Consider the following 15,771-nt stretch of genomic DNA (forward strand, 5'->3'; position numbering starts at 1 on the left):
CCTTTGGGTGACCTTGGGTGATGCTACTTTCCCAGGCCAAAGGCATTTCTAGGAGAGCAACTTAGCTGAGCAGGTCCAGCCACCAACACTCTCAGCAGCAGGGAGAAGGACAGCCTCGGTCCTGAAGGGTAGCTGGGCTGTGCCATCTGCTGGCTATCACAGGTCCTGCCTTCTTCCAGAGCCCAGGGCTGACCACCTCGCCTTCCAAGAGAAGCGACGCGTGCTTGTGTGAGATGCATCCAGAGACCTGCAGCTGTTAATCCCCCTGTCTCAATTATAACGTGCAAGCCAGAGAGGGAATGCCTTGTTTAAGATTTTTAGAGTAATAGGCTATTATTTCTAAGAAGAAATCATCCCTGTGGGCCACTGACCTGGAGAGCCTTTCCATTTTTCTCCTTCTTTTTAAAGCTTTTGTGACTGCAGGTACTGGAGCTACGGTGTTATGTGAGCAACTCCAAGCAAAGAGATTTGAACCTGACTTGAAGTCTTTCTCTAATATTCAATAAAAAGTTGGAGATTTATTGGCCTACGGCAGAGACCAATTTCCTGTTACATGGACCAGAGAGGAGATTAAAAAAAGATTTTTAGAGCAGCGCCCATATTTCTTAAGAGAGGCAAAGAATGGAGCTCACCTAATTTCGCGGCTCATGCTGCTAGCACCACTCGTTTCTCTGGGCTGATCTGAAATTAGAGGGCTGGGACCAAAATCCTGCAGTCTCCCCACAGGGACCATTCCAACTGTCCTCTGAGTAACAGCCCCAGAAAGATCGTCTTCACAGCTCTAAGGTCAAGGTTGGAAGTGGCTGAGCGTGGAAAAGATTGAAAACCATGCCACAGGCTTTCAGCAACGTACCTTGGTGTGCTCTCTGCAGCCGGACGGAGGAGGAGTCATTCCAGCAGGCTTCGGAATTTAAAAGCTCTGCTACCAAGATATGGGACAGGGCCGCAGGAAATATGGCAGAAAAGTGCCGACGACAGGTTGGCACGAGCCGAGAACTGCCAAAGCATAGCCGGCTCAGGGTCCCAGAATGTCTCACTTTGAATACTGGCTTTGTGACCTTGGGCAAGTTACTTAACCTTTCTGTGCCTCTGATTTCTTACCTGTAAAATACAGATATCTATAGTACCTACCCTACAGGGTAGCCACATAGATAAAATGAGATCAAACATGCCAGGCTTTGAAACAATGCTGGCACATAGTAAGCCCTCAAAATGCTAATTATTGCTATTATTATATCAACTCACTGGAAAGCCAACTAAATCTGGATGGAGCCTGGCAGGCTCTGAACTGATACATCAGAAGCAGCCTTGGTGGAATTAAGAAGCAAGGGATTCCGTTTAACCAGGCTAATAGTTATGGAGCCTGTAATGTGCTGGGCTCTGAGGGAGGCACCAGGGATACACATATGAAGAAAACATGGCTCCTGCATGGAAGAATCTACACTCCTAAAGAGGAGACAGACATAGTTGGAATAGCACACAGACCCAACGGCCATGCTTGCGATTATGATCCAAGTACAGAGGTAGCCCAGGATGAGAAGTAATCAAGACATCCTAGAAGAGGATATTGGACCAGGGTTTTGAAGGATGAATAGGAGTTTGACAAAGTGAATGCGATGGAGAGAAATTCCAGGCAAGGTGATAGGAAGGGAAGAGGCCCAGCTCTCCCAAAGAACACAGTCTCTGTGTATCTACACAACGTCAGGCTTCTGGCATGAGTGTGGGTTTGTGGCAAGAAATTGTGGGCAGAGAGATCATCAGACAAGAGCATGAAGGGTCCTGAATGTCATGATAAGGAGTTCGGACATTGGGCAAACAACAAGAAAGTGAGGCCACGTGTCACCTCCCGATGCCCCCAGATGGTGCTGCTTCTTCACTCATCATGTTCACCAGTGTTTTGTTGCTGGGACACTTTACTCATCAGCTTTTCACTGGACATTTTCTGTACGTCAGGGAAAGTACCAGTCACTGACGCAGCTCCGGAAATAAGATTCCCTATCCTGGAAAAGCTCAGAGTTGAGTAGGAAAAGACATGTAATCACAAGGCAACCTGAGAGGTAAGTGTGGGATAGGGCAAGCACAGAGAGGCATGTGGGGGAGGGAAAACAAAAGGAACTACAGAAAAGAAGTGTCATCTGTGCAAGATCTTGAAGCAGGAGTCAAAGCTCTATCAGCTGGAGAACATGGAGGTCAGCATTCAAGGCACTGGAGGAACAGATTAAACTGTCCAGAGACATGAAAGGGTTCAGGAGAGCTGAAATTATCCAGTGTGAGCATGGGGAACTCTCCCTGTTTATTAGAATGGACCAGCCCACCCAGAATCCCTGCCTCCTTCAAGATCCCATTGGCCAGGACTGGGTCACATGTTCATCCCTAAGCCCATCAGGTCACTACTGGTGACTGGCTTAGATCCCAATGTGGATCATCCACTAGAGATGGAAGATTTACCCACTTTCCCTGAGCACATGCTTCCCAGACTTGAACCAAGTTTTGTCAACAGGGAAGGGAGGATGACTAGCAGTAGGTAAGCTGGTGGTCTCTACCAAAGGAAATGGCCAACATCTCCTACAGTTGAGAGAAGACCCAAGACTGATGCCTGAAGATCGTCAAAATTTTTAGGTTGGGGAGGGAAAATGTCAGCCAGGAAACCTGAAAACTGAACACCAATGAGGTAGGAAAGAGATGAGCAGGTCGTCGTGTCATGGAGACCCAAAAAGGGGGAAGTGTGAAGAAGGGATGTGAGCATGTCAATCACAGGAAGACGTAAATAACTGTAAACAGCATGGAGTTTAGGACATGTGTGTGTTCCAAGAGGATCAGACAGAGGGAACCACAACCGTTGAAGACCCAAGGAATGACTTTGAACTGGTAGAATTCCAAGCACCGACACACTTGGCCGAGAATCCTTCCAGTCACAGCCAGGTTGTGCCTTCCCTGTAAGCCTGCCTCCAGCTGGAGCTGAGTCCGAGGAATTTGTCTCCCAGAAGGTCTGGCAGTGACCAGCTTCAAGGAAAATGCCTCTCTGGAAGGCAGAGTTCTTTATCTTTCCCCAGCAGGAAGAAGGCAATCTCTTCTGACAGTGAGGTGACAGGATTTCGATGGATTCCCCCTTTCCCAGATCAGAATGAAACTAAAGGCTGTCAGCCAAGCAGCTGAACACTCAATCTTCCATCTTTATGAGTCTAGTGGTGACATTATTGCAGGAGTCTTTCAGCAAGGGAAAGGGAGGTCATCCTGAAAGAATAGATGCACAGAGTCTTCTGAGTTCTCTCTGTAGGGGCTCAGAGCGTGCATCTGAGCTGGAGAGGTAACATCTTGGACAGACAGGAGCAGACAGAGTGACGGACAGACCTCACCATCCATCCAAGCCAAAACTAAAGCAACCTACACCCTGGGATGCATCATGTGCAGAAGCCAGTACTTTTCTTTTGTGCTTATGTTAGTTGGAGTTGTTTTGTCTCCTGTTTCAAAATAGTCCTGTCTATTACACTACCCTGGCTTACTCCTTGTGAGCCTTGGTTATTTTCATTCGCAAAATGGAAATAAATAGCATCAGTCTTGCCTAGCTCATAAGGCTGACATGAAATTGTTTTTGCAAAATGTCAAGCACTATAAGGGTATAAGCCATTCCTGGATGCATGGCCCTAGTTATGGAGAGGGCTATGGAACTCTTGACCCAGCAAAGCCTGCTCCTCCCTCAACGTTCCTCACTTGGGTAGGTGACAACACCCAGTGGCTAAAAATCATGGAGTCATTTCTGATGCCTCTTTTTTTCCCACACTCCACTTGCAATCCATCCCTCAGCAAATACTATTAACTCTCACTTCAAAATATGTCCCCAAATAGTATACTTCTTACCTCCCCCCACAATGACCTTCATCATTGGACAACCACAATAACCACATCACTGGCCTCCCTGTGTCCACCTTTGCCACCCTACAGTCTCCTCCCCAGAGAACAGCCAAAGCAAGTGCTCCTTCTGAAATGAAAATCCAATCATGCCACTCCCCTGTTCTTAATGCTCCAATCACTTCCCCTCAGCTTACATCAAAGAAGGCTCCTTGCCTTGACTGGCTCCCCAGCATCCTTCGGGAACTGACCTCCTAGCTCTCCTTCAGCTCAGTCTGTCCCAGTTACCTGGGTCTCTCTGAACATGCGAAGTAACTTCCTACCCGAGGACTTTTGCATGTTTTCTTCCCTCTGATGGGAGCAATTCTTCCCCAAATAGCAACATGGTTCAATCCTTCTCTATCCCTACTGCTTATATGGCACCTCCTCAGCAAGAGCCTTCCTGACCATCCTGTCCAAAGTAAAACAGAGATATGTGGACACCATACGCAAACACACAGCTCCCCATATCACACGGCCCTTTGCCCTCCTTGACTTTTATTCCTCATTTAAGTTATCATAACCTAACATTATATTACATATTTATTTGCTTATGTGTTGATGTCTACCTCCTCCTCCAGAAAGTAAGGACAGTGAATTTGTCTTATCAGCTACTCTTTCTCCAAATCCTAGAACCATGGCCTGGGATATAGAGTATTTGTTGGATGAAGGAATGAATGAAGGAACGGTGTAGTCCCCACAGTTGACCAGCATTAAAAACCCAAAACCAGGGCGCCTGGGTGGCTCAGTTGGTTAAGCGACTGCCTTCGGCTCAGGTCATGATCCCAGGGTCCTGGGATCGAGTCCCACATCGGGCTCCCGGCTCAGCGGGAAGCCTGCTTCTCCCTCTCCCACTCCCCCTGCTTGTGTTCCTGCTCTCGCTGTCTCTGTCAAATAAATAAATAAAATCTTTAAAAAAAATAAAAATAAAATAAAATAAATAAAAATAAAAACCCAAAACCAATATTGATGTGAGAGTGAATATGTAGCTACATCTCCAATTTTAACTTTGCTCAGTTTAACTTAAATTCTATTAAGCCCGCTAAATCCATCAGAAGTGAAACCCTTCCCTTCCCAGGATAACCAAACAGTGTTCAAATTTGGGCTGCTGTGTATTTCTCTCCCTACCTTGTTGGGGAATACAAAGTAGAGACCATCTTTGCAGTCTGGTTCCTGAACACTGACAGATTCACCGAGCTTTGGTGTTCTCAGGCAACGTGCTGGTAACATTGACCCTTTGTTTACTTTGCTGGACTGATACAAATCCTAACAGAATTCAAATTATTCTGAAATCTGCTCTAGGTTAATAGCATTGTGGCCGCACCCAAACACAGGAGTGGCTGTGGGTTGAGCATGAATATGCAGGTTAGCAAAGTGTGTACGTTCAGAAGGAAACAAACAAAATGTGTGTATTGTTGAATGGTTTTACTGGAATGACCACAGAGCCAAAGTCAGGCAAGGTGAAGAGTTAATGGGCATTCCCATTATTTCCATGGTTACAATGATTTGTAAGAAAAAGGCTAATTGCTACAGTGTGTAATGATAATAAGTCTTTACCTTATTCTGTGCCAGGCACCGTGCCAAACACTTAATGTTGTCATCAAATTTAGGAAGAGAATCATTCTCTACAACCCCCTGGGGTGGGGGCGGGGGATTGAGGGCACTCTTCAGTTTCTTACACCTGTCCTGAGATTCATACCTCCTTCCCTAGCAGCTTAAGAGAGATCCCAAATTCACCTTGCCCGAAAGCATTCACCATCTTATTTCCCAGCCTCCCCTCTTGGGCTGCCCACTTCAGTGGAATGCTATCACCATACCCCCAAAATATCAAAGGTAGAAAACAGGATGTCCCCGACTGCCTTCTCCTTCCTCTTTCCAGTACATTCTTTCTCTGAGATGGCAAGCGGATCAGCCTCCTCCTCTCCATGAATTCTGCTGCTGCCTTTGGGTCCCATCCCTGTGGGAGGATTATCCATCCCTGCCGTGTCCAGCCTGGGAGTAACAAGACCCGCTCTGGCTAATGGATTACGAATAGGAGCATTGTGTGTCTCTCGCGGGGAGAACCTTTACGAACCACTATGTAACTGGCTATGTCTATTTTTCCCTCTGCTACGACAGCTGAAATGTTCCAGGTAAAGGCTCCTCTCTCAGCCTGGATCCTGGAGTGAAAACGGATGAGAACCCCAGAGAGCCCATGACAGATGTGTATTTTGAATGAAAAACTAGGGGGCGCCTGGGTGGCTCAGTCCGTTAAGTGTCTGCCTTGGGCTCAGGTCACGATCTCAGGGTCCTGGGATGGAGCCCCGCATCAGACTCCCTGCTCAGTGGGGAGCTTGCTTCTCCCTCTCCCTCTGCCCCCCTCCCTCTTGCTTGTGATCTCTCTCTCTATCAAATAAATAAAAAATCTTAAAAACAAATAAACGAATGAAAAACTAGCTTGAAAGCTACTGCGGCTTGAGGGCTCGCTTGTTACTGTAGCACAGCCTAGCGCACGCTGACTGATGTGTTACCTTCATAAACACCTTGCTTGGATTAAAGATAGTTTAAACCTAGATGTCTAAACTTGCAGGTCATCTCCCAGACCTGGAAGATGGGAGAAAGATTTCTGTAGTGTGGTCATATCTTGCTCTCTCCTCTAACTTAAGCATCAGCAGACTTTTTTTTTTATAAAGGGCCAGATAGTAAATATTTTAGGCTTTGCCAGCCATACGGTTTCTGCCACAGCTCTTCAACTGCACTACTGTAGTGTGAAAGCTGCCACAGACAATAAGTAAGCAAATGAGTCTGGCCGTGTGCCAGCAAACTTTATTTATGGACACGGAAATTCGAATTGCCTATCATTTTCATGTGTCACGAAATCTTCCTCTTCAGATTTTCTTCAACACTTAAATATGGGAAAACCATTCACAGCTAATGAATGACTCATTCATAAACACCCAGTGGGTCGGACTGGGTCTTCTGACTGTAATGTGCCGACCCCTGATTTAACTGAAGGCTCCCAAGCCCTGAGCCGGGCGTTGAAAGCCCTTCACAATTTCGTGCTGATGACTTTGTCTGGTCCCCTGCAACCCCCTACCTTGGACACACACACACACACACACACACACACATACACACACACACACAGAGGAGGCTTCAATCTTCTTAGAGCTGCCATCATTCTCTGAATCCCCCTTGTTCTTATGTGCCTCCAAGGCCTTTGCAAATGCTGGTCCTTCAGCCATGAATGCCCTTCCTCTTCTTCCCTACCAAAGAAGCTCTTAAGAATCTACTGAGGCTGAATTCAAATGTCACATTCTTCATAAAACTTTCCCAATGCCAGAGGCTGACTTAGTTGCTCCCTTTGTGTTCCTATAGAACTTGAATGTGCCCTTACTACAAAACTCATGAATATTCCGAAGCAGGGTTTCTCAGCCTTGGCTCCTACTGGATTTGGGGGCCAAACAATTCTTTGTTGTGGGGGGTTGTTGTGTGCACTGTACCATGTCTAGCTGCACCCTGGTCCTCTCCCTACCAGATGCCAACAGGACACTTTCCCTTATGACAGTTGGAAATGTCTCCAGATATTGCCAACTTCCCTAGTGCCCTCCCCCTGACCATTGAGAACCACCACCCTAACTATTCACGTGTGCATTTAAACTTATAGCCCTTTAAGGACAAAGTCAAGACATCCCTCCTTTATTATTCTAAGCACTGAGCACACAGGCTAGCCTGGAATAGCAGGCCCTCAGCAAATATTTGTTGACTGGAAAAAAAATGGAACTCAGTAACTCATTAGCATCAATCCCGCTAATTTTTTTAAAAGATGCAATCCTAGTAATTCCACTGTTAATTTTTTTTCTTTACCTTCGCAGAGAAGCCACTTTTATAAAACCTGAGCATCATAAGAGGATTTTCTAGTACGTGTACGGTTTTATTTATGCTGCTCTCACTAGCGCAATTAACACTGCATCTGTTTTACTAACAATTCCCTTTGTTTTATGTAGTGCTTTATATTTTTCTGAACATGCACAGGCGTGGGCTTTCCACAACCTGTAAGTGGATAAATCGCTACATATGAATGGAGAGAAAAGAAAACCAAAAATCGTACAGAGTCATTTCCCTGTTCTCTGGCATATCCCAGGCTAAACATGCTAATTAGTGTACACATCCCATTCTCCTTCCAGGAGACCAGCTAAGAGATGAAAGGAGGTAATGCTGTCCAGGGAGAGCACTGTATCTGGAGGCCTGTTGAATCATTCCTTTAGCTGGTGTCTGGATGGGTCTTCCTGGAGAATCTCTCCTTTTCACAGTTAAACATGCTTACAGAACATCCGCACTGACACCCGGCCCTAAGGATGCATCAGGCTCATGGATTCTGAGGTCCATGAGCCAATGTCCTAGGTTGGCCAAATGGATACCAGAACATACTCCATTTCTGGTCCGGATATGACAAGTGCTTCAGCAAAGGAAACAATCAACAAAACTAAAAGGCAACATACGGAATGGGAGGAGATTTTCGCAAATGATATATCAGATAAAGGGCTAGTATCCAAAATCTATAAAGAGCTTATCAAACTCAATACCAAAAAAACCCCCAAAAAATCCTGTCAAGAAATGGGCAGAAGACATGAACAGATATTTCTCCACAGAAGACATACACATGGCCAACAGACACATGAAAAAATGCTCCACATCACTCGGCATCAGGGAAATACAAATCAAAACCACAATGAGATACCACCTCACACCAGTCAGAATGGCTAAAATTAACAAGTCAGGAAAAAACAGATGTTGGCGAGGATGCTGAGAAAGGGGAACCCTCTCATACTGTTGTTGGTGGGAATGCAAGCTGGTGCAACACTCTGGAAAACAGTATGGAGGTTCCTCAAGAAGTTAAAAATAGAGCTACCCTTTGACCCAGCTATTGCACTACTAGGTATTTATCCAAAGGATACAAACATAGTGATTCAAAAGGGCACATGCACCCCAATGTTTATAGCAGCAATGTCCACAATAGACAAACTATGGAAAGAGCCCAGATGTGCATCAACAGATGAATGGATAAAGAAGATGTGGTATATATCTACAATGGAATATTACTCAGCCATCAAAAAGAATGAAATCTTGCCTTATGCAATGACATGGATGGAACTAGAGGGTGTTGTGTTAAGTGAAATAAGTTGGTCAGAGAAAGACAAATACCATATGATCTCACTCATATGTGGGATTTAAGAAACAAAACAGATGGACATAGGGGAAAGGAAGGAAAAATAAAATAAAATAAAAACAGAGAGGGAGGCAAATCATAAGAGACTCGTATCTCTAGGAAACAAACAGGATTGCTGGAGGGGAGGTGGGGGGGGATGGGGTAACTGGGTGATGGGCATGAAGGAGGGCACTTGATGTAATGAGCACTGGGTGTTATATGTAACTGATGAATCACTAACTTCTACCCCTGAAACTAATAATACCCTATAGATTAAACTGAATTTACATTAAAATTTTTTAATAAAAAATTTAAAAAATGAGTGCTTGAACAAATACTAATGAGATTTTTTCCTTTAGGACAATTGGGATAATAAAATTCTAGAGGGTTGGAGAAAAGTGAAATGGTGAGGAGCTTACACTGTTGAGTCAGGCTGCCTCATGTGACTGCCATTTCCAGTGGGGGGGGCCCTTGGATGTGCTTCTTAATGTCTGTGCACATGATTTTATCTTCGGTAAAGCAGGGATAACAGTACCTACATCCTGGGATGGTAATAAAGATTAAGAGAGGGCACCTGGGTGGCTCAGTCAATTAAGCATCTGCCTTCGGCTCAGGTCATTATCTCAGGGTCCTGGGATCCAGCCCCACATCAGGCTCCCTGCTCGGAGGGGAGTCTGCTTCTCCCTCTCCCTCTGCCCCTCTCACTTGCTCATGCTCTCTCTCTCTCAAATAAATAAATACAATCTTTAAAAAAAAAAAAAAGATTAAAAGATAAATGCATGAGAAGTACCATGTACTTGCACTTGGCACACAGTAAGCACACAGTAAATGTCATCTGTTACTAATAAGACCCCATGGTGCTTGACACGGTAAAAGCACAAAATTAATGTCAGCCAGGATTATACCAAAAGCTAAAATTATTCTTTAGAGATCTTTTGGTTCATGCCTTTCCTTTAAGAGATACAAACCCTTAATCCCTACACTAAAAAAATTTTTGTGTGTGCCCAGACAAGTTGTGGCAACCATCAACCAGATGAAGGAAACAGACAAACTTGAATTCTGTGTTTCGAGCACCTGCCACGCATCAAGCTTTGGACTTCGGTTGTGTGTCCTTTCACGGAGAATGTAAGCTCCATGAAGCCAGGGACCTTGCCTGATTTATACAGTAAAGATAAAGAAAATCACAGGTTGTCTGGTGAGGATAAGAATCAAGATCCTAGCAACGAAGCCGTGATAGAGACGACAACGGAGTTGAGTCTTACAGAGAAAGCAGGCAAGTGAGAAAAGTATTATGTGTATGCCCCACTCTCCTTTGCTCCTTTTTTTTAAAGCCTGAATCACCAAATCCTGCCTTTACCCACACCCTGGAGAGATATGAGCAAGCCACAAACATTAACACTGAAGACCATTTTTTATTAGGATGTCTTTACCTCAGCACCGAGAGGGAAATATATTTATTCCATGCCTTAAAAAAAAAAAAAAGCTTGATTCCAAGCCTTGATGAAATGTTACTCATTCCTCCCTGAGTAACCTGTTTTGATAATCCTCCCCAAGAGATCAAGCCATGTCTGAGTACAGTGATTGCCATATTCTAGATTTAACTGACTGCATAGATGCATTGCTTGCAAGCAAGAAAGAGCCTTCCCATCCTGACTTGGAGAAGTGGGATGTTTATGAGCTGTTTATAAAAGTCTGCATAAAATATAGCTTCAGAGTCTTGTCTGTGAGTAGGCTACCTGGAGTCAAGTGTGTCTTTTAAAATATGATGCATCACTTGCAAGAATGGTTTCTTCATCTCTTGCCCCCCCACCAAACTCATTGCTCTCCCATAAATAACGATGCGAGGTGATGGCCTGACCCCCGCTTCATTGTGCCCCCACCTGTGCAGGATGTCTTCCCTGGTGGATTTTTGTTAAGAAACAAAATACAACTTTTATTGAGATCAATAAAAGATTAAGGTGACAAAGTGATTTATTGACTATAGAGAAGGCTCATTTTTTCCCTCACAACTGCAATAGCTACCAAAAAGGATGTTTTTCTACCCTGGGTCTTCAGGAAAATTGTGAGAAGCTTAGACTCATTTATCAAATCAAAAGAGAATGATTAAAAACCATAAGGAAACAGACGAAGAACACACATGAGCAAAAGTTGGCCGATCATGGGTTATTTTGCTGAAATACCAAGTCACAGAGTATGGAAGGATGGAGGAAATAAGGGGGTGTTGCATAGAATAAAGCTCCATAGGATGTGGGGAGCCAAGGGTCAGAACTGCTCGGGCTGAGGTCAGAGCAAGAAAGAACTTCACGTTGAGAAAGAAGAAATCAGACAGCCATGGAATCAGTCCTTAACTACAGTGAGGGACAACCTAGATGCCACCAGGGCGGGAGGCTCACCCCCATGCTTCATTTGGACCAGATGCCTCAGTTTTGCAAACACCCTGGTGTTGCCCCTCTGCACCTTTCCCCACGCTGTCCCCTCTGCCAGGGAAGTCTCAGCACCCAACCCCCTTTCCTTCCTGAAAACCCATGCCCACGTCCCGCAAGGCGATCTCAAATACCTTCCCTCTGCTACAGTTCTCCCAAGTAGAAAAGGTCCCCCTCCAATGAGGATGAGTAGCAGAAGCACCCATAGATGGAGGCCCTACTGTGCGCCAGGCACAGTGCAGAGCGCTCCACATGTTAATAATACCCATGCAGTGGAGGAATTTTTATGAACTCTGTTTAGGTCTGCATCCCCGGAGCATCACACCCAGTTGGCATTTAGTAAATATTTCTTAACAAAAGAATGCATGAGCTAATGAAATCCTCAGGACAGTCCTGACAGGGGTCGATCGTATCAGCCCCCTTTTACAGCAAGGGAAACTAGAATGCCCAGAACTTCACACAGTACTACGGCACGACTGACGTTCTGAGTCTCCTCTTTCTCTCCCCTGTCTCTTGTTGCAGACAGCAGCCCTACTAACCATTAACTTCTCCATTAACTCTCAGTCTGTATGCGGTGTTGCTGCAGATATAGACACATACCTAGAGAGAGAGAGGGTCAGTGACAGGGACAGACATAGGGACAGAGAAGAGCCAGAGACGGAGACACACATATACACAGATGTCTGTTCACATAAAACATCTCTGGAAGGATACGGGATAATCAGCCATAGTCCTTGCTTCCTGGGAGTGAAAATGCAAAAGGACGGTGGTGGGAAAGAAAATGTTCTCTCCTGTACCTTTTACATTTCGGATTACATGCGTGTGTCGCCATATATATGTCACTCAGCCAATATGAACTAAGTGTCTACTATGTGCCGAGTACACAGTGTCAATCAACAGACAGCAATCCCTATGCCCTTGCCAGCAGGGAGGTGGAAAATGAACAAGATAAATAAATAAAATCTATAGTCATTGATGCCAGTCATAAGTGCTAAGGGGAGAAAGATAAAGTTGAGGGCTAGGAACTGGGGGAGAGCCATTGAAATTGCAGGGCAGGGGAGGGTGGAGGAAAGGAAGTGAGGAGAGAGCTGCCCAGGCGGGTCCAGGGGAGACAGCCCAGCGGAAGGTGAGCACGGCCGGAGCGAGCAGGGGGGAAGCAAGGGCTAATGAGGCTGGAGGAGTGACAGCAGGTCAGAACAGGTGGGTCTTGCAGGATGGAGTTTGGCTTTTGCTCTGGGTGAGGCGGGAGCCAAGGAGGGCTTGGAGGAGAAAAGCGATGTGACCAGACTTAATGCCTCCGCGTTCACGGTCTCTCTGGCTCCTGTGTGGAGGAGGGATGCTGGGGGACTGCAGAGCCAAGGCCGCCATTTCAGGAGGCTGTTGCAATATCTGGGAGAGGTAACCCTGGTGGGCGGCCCGGCGGTGGTGGCGGGCAGAGACGGGTGATTGGACTCTGGGCATATTCTCTAGAGCTGGCAGGCTTCGGTAACATGTTAGAACCCAGGAGCTTGGCCGATCACAATCTCTCCCCTCCGTGGTGGCTTAGGACGGACACGTCTGTGTTGTCTCCCCAGCCCTACCAGTTACAAGCTGTGTGATCACAGACAGATTACTTAACCTCTCTTGGTATTGATTTTCCTGTCTGCTAAATGGAGGAAATAATCATATCTGCTTCCTAGGGTTGTGGTCCACGTTACACAGTTCAGCTCATGGAAAGGGCTGAGCATCATGTCTGACTCAGAGCGATCGCTCAGCCAAAATCAACCCCTTCTGAGAAAACCGAAGTGATCTTCCCTGTGCCGAGGGTGTGATGTTGTGGGGGAAGGAGGCAGTGCATGCAAAGACCCAGGCCCTCTGCTCCATCGAGTGCCACACCACCCCGAGTGCCAACTGATGAGTGTGGGGACAGTGACAGGGAACAGTGCCACCATCCTCTCCGCCTGAGCAGCACAATATGAAGGGACAATTGAGCCCTCTCCAGGAGCTCACAGGGGAACACCAGGGTAGCACAGAGAGACGAATAATGCCGTGGACCCTGGAAACAGGGAAATTTCAGCGCAGGGAGCCACCTGGAGCTGGCCAGAGAATGGATTGTTTGTGTTACCTCAAAGTACCTTCCTTGGTGGGGCCCCGTGGATGTAGCTGTGAAGGCCACCCGTGTGCAGGGCTCGTTAGCAGCAGAAAGGTTTCAACACAGGTAACTGCCCTGTTACAGGGCTTCGGCACACAGGGCCAAGGATGGGAGCGACCCCGAGAGGCCCCTCCAACCAAGCCTTGTGCACATCACCAGGACGGCTGCCTGTGGCCATCACAGTCCAAGCCAATCACTGTCCTCAAGCTCGAAAACAGATGGTGTGCCTCTGTCCACAGAAGAAGAGGGGTAATGTGGAAAAAGAAAGGGTTCACATGACAGGAACACCCACACCAAACCCACACACCAACAGAGACCCCCAGATACAGCCCGTCACAGGTCACAGGCATACACAGATAAGCAGACCTGTGCCGGCACAGAGCCCCCAAGACCAGCAGAACAACGTCACCCATGAGCACAGACAGACATACAGACACCAAGAAACCATGCAAAAGCACATGCAGAACATGATGCAGGACACATATACATAAATACAGAGAGACACCATGAGAAATAGAAGATGCAGACATGCACAGAGACCCAGAGATACACACATGTACACATATGCATGAATGCATGCACATGCACGCATGCACACATGAGCATGAGCATGCGCACACATGCATCAGTACAATGACTAAAAGCTCAACTTCAACCAGGAATCAGGACGAAAAAAGAAACAAAGGATGATGGTGAGAAATCTACCAGCTCCCAGTGGTCCCCAGCAATGATCCTGTGTGGATCTCTATCTGATGTAATTCGCCCTGCACGTAAGCAGTTCTGATTTAGATGATAGATAGAAACCATTTATACAGTTAAACATGGTAGGGGTCTAAACGCTGTTCCCCGCAGAACACCAGATGTGAATAGATGAACATTTGATTGTCCTCACGCCTGTTTCTGACAAGCTAACAGATAAGAAACCATCCCACTGAATTCCCAGAAAACTGGAGACCACGAATATAGATAGCAACATGCAGGAAGAGCTAGGATTTATTAAGGCAGATTTCTAAATATTAAAGAGACGGCAGCTGGCTGCGCTTTTCTCAGCGGACTTTGTAGGCGGGATATCACTTGATAACCAAGATGAATGAGCACAGCTGTACGAGGGAGTTTTCAAGGCCTGGAGCATTGGGAATGACCTCATGCCGGCAGGAAACAGGCACCCTGTGCACCTCTGGGCACTGGGGTTTGGAAGAGGGAGATCCCACTGTCTAAAAGACATTTAACAAGGACAGGGTTTCAGCTGGGGACAATGAAAAGAGTTCTGGAGACAGATGGTGCTGATGGTTACGTGACAACGTGAATGTCCTTAGTGCCACAGAACTCTACAATTTAAAATGGTGGAAATAGAAAATTTTGCAGGGTGTCTATTTACTGTGCTTGTCCCTAGAGACTGCATTATGAGTTAATGCATGCCAATCCTTCCTATCAGTGGAATCATAAGGATTAGTCTGCAGCCTGCAGAAAGCAAGATCCCCCAGGAGGGAAGGAGGGACATCTCAGAAACATCATCACAGAGAAATACTTGCAATGATATAGGACATCTCATTTCACTGTGACTGCCCCTCAGACTTGCCTCCTCTCCTCCTCAGAGCTGGTCTGTCCTATGCTCCAACACCTCCCAATCATCTGCACCCGAGCAAGGCAGCAGCAGTAAGACTCCTCTGTTCCTGCTGTTCCATCCCAACAAGATCCTGGGTCCCAAAAAGGCAAAGGAAGAAGAAAGCCAACCTGAGATAGCAGATAGCCCAGACATCTGCATCTTCTAAAGAATACCCAACACGCTGTGCATCTTTCTTGCACTAAGCATTTTATATATAATCTCTATACTTGCAGCAGCTAGATGGGCCACCATCCTCATTTTGCAGATAAGGAGAGCAGAATCGAAGCAATTGTAAAAATTTCCCCCCAGTGACACAGCAGGCAAGTGGCAGAAGCAGGATTCAAACCCTAGAACGTCTGCCACTAGAACTCCAGAGCCATGTCATTAGCCAGCCACCCTGATTCCCCAAAGAGGGGGCATTCAGTGAGATAGATCTAGCATTTGTAAACAAACATATATAATTATATATTGGTCCAGGTAAAACAAGTCATACCACCTAAAAAGTCAAGGTCACTTACTTGGTGCTAGAATTATG

The sequence above is a fragment of the Neomonachus schauinslandi genome, chromosome 5, assembly GCF_002201575.2.
Source record: "Neomonachus schauinslandi chromosome 5, ASM220157v2, whole genome shotgun sequence".
In the NCBI taxonomy this organism is placed as follows: domain Eukaryota; kingdom Metazoa; phylum Chordata; class Mammalia; order Carnivora; family Phocidae; genus Neomonachus; species Neomonachus schauinslandi.